Here is a 19,831-nt window from a genome sequence, read left to right as displayed (position 1 = left end):
GGAATGATCAACTTAGTGCATTGCATTTTCTTTTTATTCAAGGTCGTCTTTTACATTACAATAATTTGATTCTTTTGTAAATTGAATTATTCAATATTGTTGATATGTTCGGCAAAAAAAAAAATATAGCTCTGATGATAAAAAAAAATTGGGGGAGATGGCTTGGGACAAGCCATCACCACCCCATATGTTCACCCCTTTTTCTCTTTTAAGAGAGAGAATAGAGAGAACAGAAAGAGAGGACAGAGGGGGCGCTAGTGGCTCGCTCTTGAACCATTGTCACCGTTGGAGAGGTCACCGGAGGCTTTAGATGGTGAGGTGTAAGCCACCACCAATCCCCTCGTCCATTCTCGGTGATTTGGGCTTTTTATAATTATTTTGAGGATTTCTTTACTGAAATTGAAAAATTGGAAGTAGCATGTAAGCAACACATGTGCCATCACATTAGCTGCCACATCAACATCTATCTATATATATAGGTAATTCAAATAGACTCGGGCTTGTGTAATGAGAAGCCTTTGTTCGCGTCTTGAGAATTCGCCACACTTTCGCAGCGTATGGCTGACTGACTCTTCAGATTCCCTCCACAATCTATATATTTATTGAATACTCACTTTAACTCGAATAAGTGCAGTTATTAAAAAAAATGAAGTAGAAAAATAATTTATATATCATTCATTTCCCATACAAAATGCAATTCCAAGTATAAAATTATTTCTCTTCGGAAGGGTTTAGGTTATAGGGTTTGTACGGACCTGAATGTCTTCTCATCGGGGCCCGTATGCTTGACGGACATGCGTAAGAATGAGTTGCCACTACTTGTTTACGACCCGAAGGTCGATGGCCGATGAGTTACCCGATCTTAGGGGTAATGAAACACCTAGTTTTACTAAGACATTGATTATTGCGGAACTGGAAAGTCCTAGTTCAGGAGTTCACGTTATGTGCGGACCTATATCCCGCAAGCCCTTTTGATACTCTAACTTGCTAGGCTTGCTGTTTTGCTTATTTGCCATGTGGATTAGGATACGCTCGGCTTACATGTTTTGACACCATAAATTCGATGAACTAAACGATGCGGATTGAGAAGTCGAGAAAAGGTAGGCCCGTCTGTCGAGGAATCGATTCACCATTCTTACATTACGGTTCATCAGACCATGGTGGTCGATTTCCTGTGCGAATCGAAACCTCAAAAGCTCGGGTTTACTTTCCTCCAGGCAAGCATCAGACCGACTCGATTAGTTTGACTCTCGAGCCGTTCGCTCGTCGACCGAGATTCTTACAAAAATGAATATACAAAGTAAATGTCCTTATAATGCTCTCAAAATAATACAACAAATTATAAATTACAAATAGTTGAATCCCAATCAGTTCGCGTTCGGTTATTATTCCGGTCAGACTCGCCGTGAGTTTGGGAAAATACCGAAAACTGAATTCAACTGCGTGCTCAGTAGATGGGACGTTGGATCCCGTGATCTATGATTAGGGTGTTGGACCCCAAGTGTAATGCGTCCTATGAGTCGGGTTTGATCCGCATGGAGAAACAAGAGCAGAAAAGTAACAAACAACATGCAAATTGCAGATAAGGTGTTTGTTATTGCCAAGTGTACGTGAATTAACAGGTTATTAATCTAGGGTGTTTTGGCATGCAAATATCCTTTGCTAAGCAAACAAATGCGTGTAAAGCATTTCACATTTGGCTTTGTTTCAAGGACCTGACAGATATGGTGTCCGTAGTCGAGTCCTTTGTACGTGGATTGCTTTTAAAGTTGTTATGTATTGCGACACTGCAATGTTTACAGGTTATTACAGAATATGCATTTTTCCTAAAAGCCTAGAACATAAAGCCCTAACCCACTTTTGCCCGCGTATGTTTAAGTCAAATGCATGCTTAGTTAGGTAATTATGTTTTGATCTAAAATACCCGACTAAATATCCGAAACTATGCTAGGATGACAAAAACTCATCAATTGGATAAGAAAAGGCTATGCAGATGAACCTGCACCTAAACATGTAGCCCGTTCTTATCCTGACACTGTTGTGTTTCTATCAAGCTAACCCTTGGGGTGTCGCTAAATTGCAAAATGACGATTTTGCCCTTGACTTAAAAACGGTTTTCAGAAAAAAGGAAACAATGCGATGTGGGTCACCTCGGTCTGTAACCGATGTCGACTAATTCCCTGGATCTTCCATGGTTATGCAAGAACCTCGAAAAAGACAAAGAATTGGTCAATCTATCCGGAAGTGATTTAGAAAGATCTTATGTATCTCGACCTAAGTTACTTGAAATCAGGTAGAAACTCAAGTCAAGATACGCAACCTCTTCCTAGACGTCCCTGCTACATCGGATCGCGCGTCTCGAGATTTTGGAAATGCGAGTTTTCAAAAAGGCATTAACGTCATTTTGCAACTTGTCGACGCGAGTTTCCGATTAATGGCTAATTCATGCATGCTTATTAATGCCAAGTGGTTTTAATCGTGTGAATGTCCCAATTGACCCATTGATGGGATTACAGCTTATAAGTTATTGCCGAATGCAGTAAATGTGCGGGTTACAGACAATTAGACAGATCATGAATTGATCCACTAAAAGGAGTTTGAGTACCCAGAAAGCTTAATTTGCTGAAAACGATTAATGACACGACGACCAAGACGGGTCCAGGAAGGTTGAGGATAATTTGGTCAAAATGACCAAAATACCCTTGGAATCCAAATGGCTCCGCAAGAGTCATCGATTCATGAATCCATGCATTTTGTTTGAATAACGACATTCTAAAAGGAATTTTAATGCGAGATTTGCGATGATATTGAAATTGCGATTGCACAAAATCCAAGAAACGGACTTCATCGAGGTAAAGAGGCCGTTCTTGACCCGAATGAGGTCAAAGAACACTCGGCTCTTTCCTCTTGAGGATTGCCGTGAGTTCCCTTAACTGGTTTCGGGTTTCAAGCAGTTTCTTTAACCCAATTTCGACTATTTCTCGCATGCTTAAACATTAAACATTATAAATAACACGTATTTAACAAAGCCAGTATCGTCATTATTTTGGAAAACATATTAAAACATGTAAACATATACAAACATGTCATTTAAGGAATCGATAAAACGATACCGACTTCATGGATGCGGAAAAAATATAAAAACTTGGGACATTACTTGAATCGGGGCAAGGAGGCCGGTTTAATTCCGGAAAGACCAAGCAAAGCTCACGGTCACCTTTCTCAAGGTGAAATTGTGAGCTTCTTTGGTGGTTTCGGACTAAAACGGCCTCCCTGACTTCGATTTAAACACTTCCTCACATGCTAGCACATCACATGATAATAAACATGCATGATATAACGTGAAAATTGCATAAAAACATAATCTTGCATATGACTCTAGCTTAAAATGCCTTATCGCTCCATAAACGCAAAGAAAACGTAAAAGTCCTAACTCCTCTAAGTCGGAAATGGTTATACCTAGTCCCGGAATGAGAGATGAGACTACTGGAAGTCAGGTCTGGTGAATAGGAGTCAGGTTGAGGTCGGATTTGGGCTGGTTTTGTTGAGAAGACCTGATTGGAGCTGGACAAACCCGACTAGGCGCTAGCAGACCTGATTGGCACTCGGGAGAAAACAGGTCGGTTCGGACGGCTCGGGTGGCTTCTCAAAGAGTGCTCGGATGTTTCGGATAGCCAAGAGGATGCTTAACGTCCCTGTGGTGGCTTCGGGAGGAGAACATGCGTAGATTTTTCGAAAATCAAGAGCAAAGTCGGGTTAGTTAGCAGACAACAGAACCGACTAGGCAGAACTAACCTGACTGGGCAGTCAGGAAAGAAACGGCTCTCCCAGAGGCTCCCGACTCCTAAGAAACCCTCGGAGGTGGCTGTAGTGGTTGTTTGGACAGCAAGGCCTCGGATTGATGATAAGGGCATATTATACTCATATTTTATTATGCAATTCATGTTAAATTATTATTAATTTTATAGAAATGATAAGAAGTTGGTGCTTAATTATGTGTAATTTGATATTGTAGGTCTTTGAGGACTTAGATGGAATTACGAGCAATATTGAGGAGTTTTGCGTAATTTGGAGCCAGCCTATATTTTTCGGAAATCTTTCTGTTTTAGATATAAATACTCCTTATAACAAGATTGGGAAACTCTGGGATGAGCCATCTTTCACCATTCTTTTAACCTAGAGAGTTTTTGGAGAGAGTCTTGCATAGAGCCGTCACTTGGATCAATTGATTTAAAGTGAAGAATTGTGGAAGAGACTATTCCTTAAAGGAATTGTTGGGTTTTTGTTTTAGGATTCAATATCTTGAGTTTATTGCTGAATATGAATTCTATTGCAATGACTCCTTTGAATTATAATTGTGTTTTCAATTCCAAGATGTTCTACGCTTTTCTTGTGGGAATATGATGAAACCCTAAGTAGCTAATATGATGATTGTCGCCATGTTATAGGATTAATAGATGTGTGGATGATTCATGATTGCAATTCCTATAATTTCAATTTCAATTCTTAATTGGTTATAATTGTTAGAAACACTGTTGATACGGAAGTTGATATAGGGTTTGTTAGGAATTCTTCATTAGACTAATTAGTTAAATGCGGAAGCTGCGTTAATTAGTTTAATTAGAGATTATCCATGGATTAATGCAATGTTTCTAGTTAGTTATTCGCTAAGACATTAGGGATAATTAATTTAGGGCATTAGACTATCATAGCACTGGAATGTGTATGATTGTAATTTAGAGTCCACTATTAATTAGAGATGCTGGAGCTGATTGATTAATTAGGGGTTTAAGACTTTAATTTTAAAGGCTTGATAAACTCATTTGAATAACCACATAGCTATTAATCTATATAACATGATGGCAATTTGATTAGTGAAACTAGGATGGATTCTGTTTTTCCCACTTTCAATTGATACATTTTCATACAATTCTCTGTCTGCTCTTTATGACGATTTAGGTTGATTAGTAGTTAATTAGTTAATTCTCTCAATTTGATTGCCTAGATAATAATATAATCTAATATAGGTTTAGTACTTAATTAATCCTCGTGGGACTGACACTCTATTCATCACTATATCACTTGATCAGACCCAATGCACTTGCAGGTAGAATTTGCGCTTATCTTTATATGTATTCACAGCGGATCAAGTTTTTGGTGCCGTTGCCGGGGATTAACTTAATATTAGACCACCTTTCGTTCTATTGTTAATTTAGGCGCACTTTACTGTGTGTTTGTTTCTCGTTCTCTTTGCAGGTATTTTATGCGCAGGAGTAGAAGTGCTGAACTTCTACCATTAGATCCTGAGATAGAGCGCACCTTACACCAGTTGAGAAGAGAGAACAAAAGAAGGGAAGAATTGCAGGTAGTTGAGATGGCAGACGATGACATCAACCGCCAGATACAGGGTGCTACCAGAGCACTTCGAGACTATGCAGTACCTACTATTATGGGTTCCGTGATCAGAAGGCCCACTATTCCGGCTAATAACTTTGAACTGAAGCCGACACTCATCCAGATTGTTCAATCAAATCAGTTTGGAGGATATCCCAACGAGAGTCCTGATGAGCATATAGCAGGATTCCTCCAACACTGTAACACGGTAAAGATGATTAATGTCACTGATGATGTTATTAGATTATAACCTTTTCTGTTCTCACTTAGGGATAAAGCGAGAGCCTAGTTCAATTCACTGCCACAAGAGTCCATCACCACCTAGGCCGACCTCTCATCTAAGTTTCTCAGGAGATTTTTCCCACCAGCTAGGACTGCAATATTGAGGAACGAAATCACTAACTTCACCAAGTTCAGTGGTGAATCACTTTATGAGGCGTGGGAGAGATTCAAGAAGGCAATCAAAAAGTGCCCACATCACGGATTTCCAGATAATCTCCTAATTGAGGTTTTCTATCTTAGCCTGGATGATACATGGAGGTCTCTAGTAGATGTTGCAGCAGGAGGTGCACTGATGGGTAAGAATTATGATGAAGCAAGTGCTTTGATAGAAGAGATGGCCTCCCGTGCACATAATTGGCAGAATGAGAGAAGCAAATCAAGAGTGGCATTGGTCAATGACATGGACACTATTGCTAATTTGACAACCCAGATTTTAGCTCTTACTACCCAGGTAAGTAAACTCACTTCAGCACATTCTTTTAATACTAATCAGGTTGCTTTTTGTGAGTTGTGTTCAGGACTACATTTGACTCTTGAATGCATATCTGGAAATCCCTCAGCTTCACCCAATGGAGAGCAAGTGAACTTTGTCAACAACTTTCAACGGGGTAATCAAGGACCTTATTCGAACACTTACATTCTAGGGTGGCGTAATCATCCTAATTTCGCATGGAGGAATGAGAATAATGCACTTAAACCGCCACTTGGATTCCAGAAGCAAGGCCCTGCTCAGAATGCTCCACCTCAGTAGAGTTAGTCGAGAATGAAAGAGCTCATGTTTAGCTATATGCAAAAGACTGACACCATGCTACAGAATCAACAAGCCACTATTCGAAACCTAGAGGGTCAGATTAATCAGATTTCTCAACAGTTGAGTAATAGACCATCAGGGTCATTACCCAGCAACACTGATGAGAATCCCAAGGGTGTTAATTCTATAATGCTGAGGAGTGGCAAGGAATTGGACACAGTCAACAGAAAAGCTCAAACCTAGGAGGAGAGTCCAGAAAAAGACAAAGGTAAGCAAAAGGTGGAGGAAACAAGGCAGAAGTCACCAGAGGTGAAACCGTATGTTCCACCTATCCCTTTTCCAAGAAGATTGAAGGAACAGCAATTGGACGCCCAATTTGCTAAATTCCGAGATGTTTTTAAAAAGCTGCTAATCAACATTCCTTTTGCAGAAGCACTCTAGCAAATGCCTTCATATGCCATATTCATGAAGGATCTGTTCACTAAAAAGAGGAAGATTGATGGAAGTGAGCCTGTGATACTTACAGGGGAGTGTTCTATGATTCTCGAGAAGGACTTCCCTAACTTACAACGCAAACAAAGAGATCAAGGGAGTTTCACTGTCCCTTGCACTATAGGGAATTTTCATTTTGAAAAAGTTGTTATCGATTCAGGTGCAAGTATAAATTTAATGCCTCTATATTCTTTCAGGAAAATTGGACTTGGAGAATGTAAGGAAACTCATGTTACCTTGCAACTTGCTGACATGAGTATCAAATATCCAAAGGGCATTGTCAAGAATGTCTTGGTGAAGGTAGACAAATTCATATTTCCAGTTGACTTCATAGTCCTGGAGACGAAGGAGGACAGAGAGGTGCCCATGATCTTGGGCAGACCGTTCCTTGCAACAGGTAAAGCATTAATAGATGTGGAACAAGGTAAGCTCACTTTAAGAGTTATGGATGAACAAATAACTTTTAATGTTTATGAAGCCATAAAGAAATTTGATGATGGCAAATCCTGTTACACCATTGATATTATTGATGAGCTAATTAAAAAACGCCTATCTTGTAATAGATGATACTTTGCAAATAATTATCTATTCTTCCTTGATAGGTGATCAAGAGCAACAGCTCCTAAGCGTGCTGAGAGAGCATAAGGAGGCAGTAGGATGGACCATTGCAGATATCAAAGGGATCAGCCCTCAGATTTGCACTCACATGATACTGTTGGAAGCTAAGTGCAAACCCACAGTGCAACCACAGAGACGACTTAACCCAACTCTCAAAGGGGTAGTGAAGAAAGAAGTGCTTAAACTACTGGATGCAGGTATTATCTATCATATCTTAGATAGTAAACGGGTTAGTCCTGTTCAAGTAGTGCCTAAAAAGGGTGGTATGACTGGTTAAGAATGAGGTCAATGAATTAATCCCGACTCGTACTGTGACTGGGTGGAGAGTTTGTATAGATTACAGGAAACTAAATGATGCCACCCATAAAGACCATTTCCCCCTCCCCTTCATTGACCAAATGCTAGAAAAACTTGCTTATTATTGTTTTCTAGATGGTTATTCTAGTTACAATCAGATTCATATAGCACTCGAGGACCATGAGAAAACCACCTTCACTTGTCCCTATGGCACTTTTGCCTTTAGGAGAATGCTCTTCGGTCTCTGTAATGTACCTGCCACTTTCCAAAGGTGCATGATGTCTATATTTTCTGACATGTTAGAGAATTTTATTGAAATATTCATGGATGATTTCTCTGTTTTTGGGAAGTCATTTGAATCTTGTCTGACAAATTTAGGTTGTGTGCTTAAAAGATGTAAGGAGATTAATCTGCTTCTGAACTGGGAAAAATGTCATTTTATGGTAAGAGAGGGAATAGTCTTAGGTCACAAGGGGTCAAAGAAATGGATTGAAGTTGATCGAGCAAAAGTGGAAATAATAGAGAAGTTGTCACTACCCACTTCAGCAAAAGGAGTCAGGAACTTCTTAAGATATGCTGGTTTCTACAGGAGATTTATCAAGAACTTTTCTAAAATCTCTAGACCTCTTTGTAATTTACTTGAAAAAGATTCTGCTTTTGTTTTTGATGATAGTTGTTTACAAGCATTCAATTTATTGAAGGAGAAACTCACTTCTGCACCAGTGATCGTTGCACCTAATTAGGAGCTTCTGTTTGAGCTGATGTGTGATGCCAGCGACTATGCTGTAGGAGTAGTACTTGGGCAAAGGAGAGGTAAGGTATTTCATGTAATATACTATGCTAGTAGAACTTTAAACGAGGCCCGGAGGAACTATGCCACAACTGAAAAAGAGCTTTTAGCAGTCATATTTGCATGTGACAAGTTCCGGCCTTATCTGATAGGTTCTAAGATCATAGTATACACAGACCATGCTGCCCTGAAATATTTGTTTGCTAAAGCTGATGCTAAACCTAGGCTAATTCGTTGGATTCTACTACCGCAAGAATTTGACTTGGAAATTAGAGATACAAAAGGGAACTGAAAATGTAGTGGCTGATCATTTATCCCGTTTGGAATTTGATTGTTTAGATCCACCCATTAATGAAAAGTTCCCTGATGAACAATTGCATGCAGTAGAAATCCAAGGATTACCATGGTATGCTGATATAGTCAATTACATGGTCAGCAAAATCACACCATATGGTTTGTCATCTCAACAGAAAAATAAATTTTTCCATGATGTGAAATCCTATTTTTGGGATGAACCATATCTGTTTAAATGTTGTGCTGACCAAGTAATTAGACGTTGTGTGCCTGAAACTGAATAGCTTAACATAATACAACATTGTCATTCTAAGGAAGTAAGAGGCCACTTTGGTGTGGAAAGAACTGCAACTAAGATCTTATCTTGTGGATTTTATTGGCCTAGAATATTTCATGGTTGCAGGAATTACATTATGTCTTGGGCACAATGCCAAAGGACTGGCAATATTTCTAGGAGACATGAATTACCACAAAACAATATTCTTGTAATTGAGCTTTTTGATGTGTAGGAATAGACTTTATGGGTCCTTTTCCCTCTTCTTTTTCAAATAAATATAATCTTGTGGCTGTTGAATATGTTTCAAAATGGGTAGAAGTAGTTGCTCTACAAAGTAATGACGCCAGAGTTGTAATCAGATTTTTGAAAAAGAACATCTTTTCAAGATTTGGGGTACCTAGAGCCATTATAAGCGATGGGGGATCGCATTTTTGTAATTAGCTGTTTGGAAAATTATTATCAAAATGTGGAGTTACTCATAAAATTGCCACCCCTTATCATCTACAGACTTGTGGACAGGTTGAGGTGTCCAATAGGGAAATAAAGTGTCTTTGAGAAAACAGTCAATGCATCTAGGAAATATTGGTCTTTAAAACTTGATGATGCATTGTGGGCTTACAGGACAGCTTTCAAAACCCCTATAGGAATGTCCCCATACAAGATTGTCTATGGTAAATCATGTCACCTACCAGTAGAGCTTGAGCACAAGGCATACTAGGCCATAAAATACCTTAACTTTGATTTACAAGCTGCAGGTGAAAAGAGATTAATCCATTTGAATCAGATGGCTGAGATGAGAGGGGAAGCATATGAAAATGCTTGGATATTCAAGGAGCAAGCCAAGCGATGGCATGTTAGGAACATCCTAAAGCGAGAGTTTTTGCCTGAACCATTTGTTATTTCTAATGTTTTTCCCTATGGTGCAGTTGAGCTGAAGTTAGAAGACGACCGCACTTTTAAAGTAAACGGTAATCTTCTCAAGCATTACTTTGAAGGGGAAAGCATTGTTGGTGATGCCACTACGGTGGATCTAGCAAATCCGGTTGAAGATCTGGAAAAGTCGAACTAGCGACTATAAACTAAACGCTTTATGGGAGGCAGCCAATGTCTGAGAGCTAAAGTCCCTAAAGTCCCTATCAAGTACCCACTCATTGGGTAGACTTGGGATATTTGCTATTTGACTGTTTTAGTTAAGATGGATTATCTGCTATTTTTGTTCTTTTCGTTGTTTTCTTTTTGTTTTTGAAGCCGGGTGGATAACAACTACTGACTCTCTCTATTGCTACACCGGTTGGAACTCCAATTGTTTCAGCTTAATTTTTCAAAACCAGGGAAGTACTAGTATCTCTTTTTCTCTTTTGTTCTTTATTTTGATTTTCGTTTTACTGGAGCTACATTAGGAATAATGAGGATACTGTTTAATCTAAGTGTGGGGAACAGAGATACTAAAAAAATGGAGTATAAAATTGAATATAGTGTTGGTGTCTGAATTATGTAATTTAATTTGTTACTGATGACATCTAATACATGTCTTTGTTGATAAATGGTTATACTTCCCTATCACCTTGAACTATAATTGTCCTTAAGTTATCTGGCAATTGTTAGGCCAAAGTTTTTTTAATTTTTTTTTATTGAAATCTAGAGATTGTACGAAGAATACTGTTGATAGCATTTGTTTAGGAATTGTTTGAAAAAATTGACTCACTTAGGCACCCTACTCACCACTGTTGTGATTTTTGTACTTAGTTAAAATTAATTTGTCAAATCTTTAGAAATCAAATTTACCTAGTTTTTAGCCCTAGAGTTTGAAGTTTAAGAGTCGGTCAAGTCCTTAAGTGAAAAATAAACAGGTCTACTTCTAAGAAAAGTTAGTTAGTATATCCTCTTTTTAATTGTTCTAATAGCACTTTAACATTTAGTGAAAGAGGTAGAAGAAGCTTTGTACTAGTGATTCCTATAAAAGAAGTCTGAAAAGTGTTAGTGAGCATTATAAAAAAAAAGAAAAAGCAAGTATAGCCTTTACTCCAATGACTCAAGAATTGAGTTATGAGTATCCTAACTTGAATGTTAGAGTGAGGAAGAGTTCGTAGGGGTCCCTTTAAAACCCGGTCACTTGGGTGATGAGCCTGGGACGTGCCAACTCAATGAACTCACTATAACGAGAAGGGCGGAAAGGCCCAAGTTCAAACAAAAATTGGACTTGAAAAAAAAACAAAAAAATGAATTAAGACTTGTAATAAAAAGGAAGAAAACCTAGGGATGAAGCAGATACCATATGCTTTCACTACCTTGTTGACTTGCTTAGAGGGATAATTAGAGGGATCATATGCCTACTAACAGCTGTGAAGTTTAAATGTGTAATTTTCCTTATAGGACTGAATATTTACTTTTGAGATAGAAATCATAGGCTAAACGCTCGGATTAAAATTTGTTTTTTCTCGATTAGCTGGTTAATTTTAACTGTAGTACTCTGATCACATGTTTCCAATTTGGTTTGAGCAGTGGGCACCACAATATAGCGAGTCATAAATTGTGAGATATCTGATGCTTGAATCAGTGAATATGAAAATTTGTACTCTCCTTGGTCTTATTTATTTTGCTTAAGGACAAGCAAAAGTTCAAGTGTGGGGAAGTTGGTAAAGGCATATTATACTCATATTTTATTGTGCAATTCATGTTAAATTATTATTAATTTTATAGAAATTATAAGAAGTTGGTGCTTAATTATGTGTAATTTGATATTGTAGGTCTTTGAGGACTTAGATTGAAATACGAGTAATTTTGAAGAGTTTTGCGCAATTTGGAGCCAGCCTATATCTTTCGGAAATCTTTTCAGTTTTGGATATAAATACTCCTCATAACAAGATTAGGAAACCCTGGGGGGTGCCATCTTTCACTATTCTTTTAACCTAGAGAGTTTTTGGAGAGAATTTTGTCTGGAACCGTCACCTGGATCAATTAATTTGAAGCGAAGAATTGTGGAAGTGACATTCCTTAAAGGAATTGTTGGGTTTTTGTTTTAGGATTCAATGTCTTGAGTTTAACGCTGAATATGAATTCTATTGCCATGACTCATTTGAATTATAATTGTGTTTTCAATTCCATGATGTTCTAAGCTTTTCTTGTGGGAATATGATGAAATCCTAGGTAGCTAATATGATGATTGTCGCCATGTTATAGAATTAATAGATGTGTGGATGATTCATGATTGCAATTCCTATAATTTCAATTTTAATTTTTAATTGGTTATAATTGTTAGAAACACTATTGATACGGGAGTTGATATAGGGTTTGTTACGAATTCTTGATTAGACTAATTAGTTAAATGCAGAAGTTGCGTTAATTAGTTTAATTAGAGATTATCCAAGGATTAATGCAATGTTTCTAGCTAGTTATTCGCTAAGACATTAGGGATAATTAATTTAGGGGATTAGACAATCATAGCACTGGAAGGTGTATTATTGTAATTTAGAGTCCACTATTAATTAGAGATGTGGGAGCTGATTGATTAATTAGGGGTTTAAGACTTTAATTTTAAAGGCTTGATAAACTCACTTGAATCACCACATAGCTATTAATCTATATAACATTATGGCAATTTGATTAGTGAAACTAGGGTGGATTCTGTTCTTTCCACTTTCAATTGATATATTTTCATACAATTCTCTTTCTGCTCTTTGTGACGATTTAGGTTGATTAGTAGTTAATTAGTTAATTCTCTCAATTTGACTGCCTAGATAATAATAGAATCTAATATAGGTTTAATACTTAATTAATCATCGTGGGATTGACACTCTATTTATCACTATATTACTTGATCAGACCTAGTGCACTTGCTGGTAGAATTCGCGCTTATCTTTATATATATTCATGGCGGATCAATTGACCCGAATCTGCAAGAAAAATGAAACCGCCTAGAAAAAGGCAGACTCGACTGGGCAGAACTGACCCAATTGGGTAGGTTGGAAAGAAACGGTTCTCTCGGAGGCTCCCGGTGGTATTTTTCTGCAAGGTCGGCGGCTCCCGACTCCTAAGAGACCCCCGAAGGTGGCTTTGGTGGTCGTTCGGCTAGAAGAGACTCGGGTCGACCCAATCTGCAAGAAAAAGTGAAGACTGTCTAGAATGAACAAACCCGACTGGGTATAACTGACTCGACTGGACGTCCGGAAAAGAACTGGCTGCTCCGATGGGTTGGAGGCTCCAAATGAAAATCTAAGCTCGGAAATGGACTAAGGGGGTCTAAAATATGTGGGATATGAAGTTTGGTGAAGTTTGGATTTAAATCGGGATGGTTATCACCATGATTCCCGACTTAAGTCTTTCTCGGTTTTTGCTTGTTGTTGGCTGAGCTGAAGCTTGCTGTTGGCTGTGGTTTTGCTGAGGGTTTTGAGAGTGTTTGCTTGAATGTTTGAGCTTGAAGAAGATGTAATGTGTGTGTGGATGCTTAATGAAGACTAGGGTATATATATGCAAAACTAATGGCTTGATTAATGAAAGCAAAGCTATATTAGAGATGGGATTAGAGGGGGCAGTTTTGATGATGATGATTAAGGGATGGATGGAAGACAAAATGCATTTAATGGATGGATTGTGATGGTGGAGTGTAAGAAAGGAATTGTAGGCTTGATATTTTGAAGAAGACAAATGCAAATTGGCTTGTTAGCTTGATGAAGAAGATGACAAGGGAAGGAGGCGGTCATGGCTTGGAGGGAGCTGATCATGGCTGGTCATGGGTCCCATGGGCCTTTGGGGAAGAGTCAGGGAAAGTTCGAGTCTCGATTGGTCGCGCATTCGAGGCCAGTGGCTCAAATGAGTTTCCAAATTGACGATGTGCGTGTGAAAACGATTCAAATGAGCCAAAGATTGCCATGTTTGCATGAGAAATGCTCGTGTGGTTTTGGGGCTCAAAAACCAGTTTTGCTCGTTTCAGGCGATTAGAGCAAAGTTAGCATTTTTGAATGCATATCTCGTGTTTGCATTCCGCGTTGGCCGTTTTGACATGCATTGTCATTCTGACTGAATAGTTGACTATTAAGCCGGTATTGCAAATGTGAAGCAGGAGATGTCCTAGGAGTCCGCAGTCGGATTTCTTAGATTGCTTTCTGAGTTGCTTGGGCGAGCCGGAGATTGCTGCAATCTTCGTTCGTTGACTTCCAAGGACTGTTAATGGGCATTTGAGGTCATAAAGGCTATGTTCTAGAGGTCTAGATGATTTGTGCAATTCAGTCTGAAGGTTTTACATTGAGCCTTGGGATAATTAGCACTGGGTTGACCAATCATCCGGCGTCAAGTTTCCGCCAAAAAGACCTCCGGTTATGGATTTATGTTGAAAACGACGTTTTCTGTAACTCGGAGGTCACTCATGAAACTAAAAGCAGTTATGCAGTCTGATTTAGCTAATTGTGTACGACTGTTGCAGTTTTTGGGGCAATGCTTGGTTAACTTCGTTTGCCGATGTTTCGTCAGACCAATCTCCGGTTACGCATTTCCACTGAAAGGTATGCTTGTTTTGTCACTCGGGAGTCATTTGAGGAGTCTGTGGGACTTCCGAGAAGTAATCTAAAGCGATGCTCATGATCTGTAGAATTGCGGGGTATGACTGTATCTAGCATTGGGCATTAGCTTTTGTCTAATGAACCGGCATTTTTGGAGTTCCACAGAAAAGTTGTTTGTATTTAGAAAATTGCTCTGTATAGAGCAGATGATCTGCGAAATGTGTTTGAAGACACTTTTTATCTGTTTGGCACCGCAAGAGATTTTTGAAGTCCAATATTGACTATCTTCTGATGGTCGAGTGGATCAGTAGAAAAAAGCGTTGTTAGTGTTGTATTCTGAAAATGCCGGTTTGGAAGTTGTTTAGGCTCTCTATCTGCCCTATATATCGCTGGATGATTCTGGAAGTTCTTCTGTCGTATGCTTGAATCATCTGCTTGTCTCTGTTGACTTGAGGATGAATAGCAATTTGCTGCTTTGTCGAGCTTTCTTCTGTATCAATGCTCAAGTCATACCCTGAATTGCTGCTGAGGCGCATTGCTTGAATTGATGAACCCAAATGGGATGCTGACAGGGTTTAATCTCTTCAACCCCAAGATGCCTCCAACCCTATATGTAGATTATTATAAATATTTATTAATTATTCTTGAATTGATCGAAAAATTCTCCTTGGTAGTTACAACAAAATTAATGAAATGCTATTTTACGAATTATTTTTTCCAAAATTTTCTTGTATTATTGTTGATTATAGTACTAGGCACACCATTTAAGTTGAATTAAGCGTGTTTCTTTTATATATTGATAGAATACCTTTTAATTAATACAAGATAGAATAAACATATTAAGATCAAAAACTCATTAGATCAAGAGAAAATAAACAAATTAACTACATGCAAGTTCAATTGTGTTGGGGATAGGATTCCGAGCTCCGATCCGATACGACCTATAAGGCCTAGTAACACGAGCGAGGCCCTACAAGGCCCAATCCACTCATTCACGAGACATACCTAATCTTTCCAGCGAGGCCCACGGGCCAGAGCCTATCATCAAGGGTTATTATAATAAATTTTCTACGACAACAAGATGCACTTCCTAATATATCTAGATATGAGATACAAAAATATACTGAATGTCTCGTCAGGGTGGTAACGCAATCTATCCTTAAGCCTTCTATATATACATGCACTTTACATGTTTTTGGGGTTGATAAAAAATTCATTACTTTTTCCCATATTCACGGCTCACACTGACTTGAACGTTAAAGAGGAAAATTGGACACCACCTCCGATCTTCCCTTGTGTAGGTGTTCGAGGTCAAATGTGGGTTGTGGATCCAGTTTCTTCATCAACAAGACACACGTGAATCACCTGTGGTTTGGGACCCGATTTTTGTGGTCCTAACATTGTCACCGTCCAAGAGCTTAGCAAGATGGTTTTCACTCGAAGTCGGGATAATTTCGCATGCAACTGCCCCAGTGCTAGGGGCTCTGTCCGTAACCCTAACACAAAGCTGCCCCCCGGCAACGATGGCCAACACCTCCCACTGATCATTAAGCCTTAAGTAACAACGATTTGCCTCGCCAACAGTCTGTGGACGACTCCCGTCCTCCAGTACTCGTCACCGCCTCTCTTGAAGGAGATTCTCAAGCTAAAAAAGAGCTGTTAGAGGCCCTCTCACCGGAGACGAGGGATCAAGTTTGGGCCACCATTCTACAGTACAATTAGATGGCTCTGAAGAATGCCCTTGGTACCTTGTGGGGCTCTTAAAGCGGCCTCGCAGAGCGTGAGGGGTCTCAAGCTCAATCAGAGCGTGAGGAATTTCCTGAGAAGTTCCAGAAGGACAAGAAGAAGAAAGGAGGTTCGAGTCAAGAAGAACCTTCGCTCCGCAAGGGGGACTTGTTGTTCCTCTGAAGGTGGAGATGATAGTTGAGGAGCTTAACAAGCTTATAGAGGATTGAATCGCGAAGAATGAAAAGAAGAAATGGGGAATCGTGCTCTTTCATGTGGATGACAAAAGTCCTATATCGAAGGAAATCCTCTATACCAGTATACTACAAAGGTTCGCTTTCCCCCAGATCACCACTTACGACGGTAAGTACGACCCCAATGACCACATTTGTAGACATGTCACCTCGCTGTTAGGAAAGACTTCCAATGAGAGGGTAAAATGTTTACTCTTCCTAGGGACTTAACTGGGTTAGCAGCAGAGTGGTGCTACTCACTCCCCATAGGATCCATCTCCAACTTGGGTCAACTGCGGGAGTTGTTTGTGCAGAGGTTTGCGGGTAACCATAGAATAAATAAGGATGTGAATTACTTGTTCAGCATTTTGCAGCGAGAAAGGGAGACGCTTTGTGCTTGGTACGAGCGGTTCTTTGGAGTGATTGTAGAGGTGCTTGAAGTCACCGTGTGCGAAACCATATTTGCATTCCAAAGAGGGTGTACGCAGGGAGACTTCAAGAAGGAACTCATTGTACACCCTACTCAAGACCTTAGTGACCTCTTCGCGAAGACCAAGAGGTACATGACCCTCGAGGAGTCGCTAGCAGTAGAAAGAAGGGTATGTACCGCTCGGGAGAAAAGCAAAAGGTTCCCCCTAGGGATAAAAGATGTAAAGGGAAACGTCCAGAGCAGTTCACGCCTCTCACTGCCCATTGGTCACTAGTTCTTCATGAGTTGGCGAAGCTAGGACTGATCAAGCCACCTCCGCTGTCCAAGAAAGGAGTAAAGAAATGACCCGTCCAGTTATTGTGAATTCCATGGGGAGTATGATCACGACACTGACAAATGCAAGCAGTTGAGGTTTGAAATTTATAACCTAATCTAGCAAGGGCACCTAAAGAAGTTTGTCTGGGGTAGAGGCTATGACAGAAGCATCCGCGAGGGTCTTCTCCTAATAGACGGGGCCACTATTTGTTAAGGAGGGAGTCCCCTGAAAGGGACAGGCCCTGCAAGGGTTGACATTGTGATCGCGACAACTCTCAAGAAGATCGTCACGAATCAGGAAGTCCCAGGAGGGAGCATACCCTCAAGGGGTCATCCATGTGATATTTAGGGGAAAAGCCTCTGAAGGAGCGTCTAATAGTGCACGAAGAGCCTATACATGGCAAATAAAGTTTGTGGACACATCCTTAGCACGGAAACGAGTCAAGGACAGAGGACCCGAGGTCCCAGTCCTTAGTTTCTCTAAGAAGGACTCAAAGCATGTACTCCACCCTCATGATGATGCGCTTGTGACATCAACTTGAGTCGAGGCTTACATTGTAAAGCGAATTCTGGCGGACACAGGGAGCTCCGAGGACATACTCTTTTTGGATGCCTTTAACCAAATAGGGTTAGCGAAGGAAAGCCTTAAACAGGTCAACGCGCCACTAAGCTCTATCAACCTGCGCATAATATTCGGTAAGGAACCCTAGAGAGTCAACAGGATGGGCAACTTCTTAGTGGTAGACCTCCCTTCAGGATATAATGCCATTATAAGCAGACCACACTCAATGCTATCAAGGTCGTGGCCTCGACTTTCCACTTGACACTAAAGTTCCCCACCTACAATTGAGCTGGAAAATTTACAAAGACCGGTCAACGATGCAAAACTGTTACATAGCGTCGTTGAAAGGGAAGTAGGTAGGGAAAACACTGATAGTGGAATTAGATCCACGCGAGAGCACCTTTGGACCTGCCTCGGTTGAGGAACTTGAAGAGGTAGAAGTAGGCCCTGATGGAAAGAAGCTGAAAGTGGGAACCATATTTTCTCTTGATGCTCGAGAGTCTTTATTGGACTTTTTATCCTCCAACCTAAACTGCTTTGCCTGGGAAGCCTCGGATATGTTGGGAATAGACTCAAGCATCATAACCCATTGCTTAGGCATCAAGGATGGAGTAAGGTGTGGTGCAAAAAGTCAGACCCCTCGCGAAAGAAAAGCTCGAAGCAATGAAGGCAGAGGTCGAGAAACTAAAGAAAGCAGGGTTCATTTGCGAAGTTAGGTTCTAAACCTAGGTCGCGAATACCATGCTTGTCAAGAAGAGTAATGGCAAGTAGAGGATGTGCGTTGACTACACTAATTTGAACAAGTCCTACCCAAAACACGCATACCCGCTACCACGCATTGACCAATTAGTGGACTCCATTGCAGGCAATGAGTTGCTAACGTTCATGGATGCTTACTCTGGGTATAACCAGATCAGGATGCACTCTACGGACGAGGAGCACACAGTTTTCTACACAGACAATGGAGTCTGTTGCTATAAGGTAATGCCTTTCAAGCTAAAGAATGTTGGGGCAACCTATCAGAGACTGGTCAATAGAATGTTCGTGAAAAAGCTGGGTAGGCATGTTGAAGCCTACATGGACGACATGATCGTCAAATCCCTCCTCGCCGCTTAGCACCACGCGGATCTAAAGGAGACATTCACGATGCTTTGGAAGTACTAGATGAAGTTGAACCCTGAGAAGTGCACTTTTAGGGTCCAATCTGGGAAGTTTCTAGAGTTTATGATTACGCAGTAGGGCATTGAGTTCAATCTAGAGAAGGTTCAGGCTGTCCTAGACATGGTCTCGTAGAAGTCCCCCTTGACATCCAGAGACTGATTGGAAGGCTCGTTGCACTTAGTCACTTTCCGGCTTGATCTGGAGGCAAGTGCCATGTATTTTTCAAGGCCTTTAAGGGGGAAAGGAATTTCGAATGGACGGATGAGTGTGAAGTAGCTTTCTAGGCCATCAAAGAGCACCTCCATTCATTAGCACGCTAGCTAAGCCTCGCGTGAGGGAAACTTTGTACATTTACTTGAGGGTTTCTACAATGGCAGTGAGCTTAGTTGTGGTTTGCAAAGAGGGAACACTATGACAACCGATTTACTACGTGAGCAAGTTCATGCTACCCGCGGAGAATAATTACTCCACCATTGAGGAGTAAGGCTTCACTTTAATAGTGGCCTCTAGGAAACTTTGCCCTACTTCATGGTTAATCGTAAGGACCGATCAACTACTGAAGCAAGTCTTTAAACGTCTTGACGTTTCTGGGCAAATGATCAAGTGGGCAATTGAAGTTGGGCAATTTGACCTAGACTATGCCCCAAGAACGGTAATCAAGGCACAAGTTTTGGTAGATTTCATTAGTGAGACGACAGGATTTGCAGAGCTAGAG

The 19,831-nt window shown here is 40.2% G+C and overlaps 1 non-coding gene and 1 pseudogene across 1 annotated transcript; one reads left to right on the top strand and one right to left on the bottom strand.

Moving 5' to 3' along the window:
* Positions 1 to 5,773: 5,773 nt before the first annotated feature.
* LOC116193388 lies at positions 5,774 to 5,880 on the bottom strand. The gene has a single exon (XR_004154295.1). It is a non-coding gene; the product is annotated as a small nucleolar RNA R71 (small nucleolar RNA).
* A 991-nt stretch (positions 5,881 to 6,871) lies between these two features.
* On the top strand, positions 6,872 to 19,071 carry LOC116204227 (annotated as a pseudogene).
* Positions 19,072 to 19,831: the final 760 nt, after the last annotated feature.

The sequence above is a fragment of the Punica granatum genome, chromosome 1, assembly GCF_007655135.1.
Source record: "Punica granatum isolate Tunisia-2019 chromosome 1, ASM765513v2, whole genome shotgun sequence".
NCBI lineage: Eukaryota > Viridiplantae > Streptophyta > Magnoliopsida > Myrtales > Lythraceae > Punica > Punica granatum.
The sequence above is the reverse complement of the archived record's forward strand: the minus strand, read 5'-3'. Positions and strand labels throughout refer to the sequence as shown.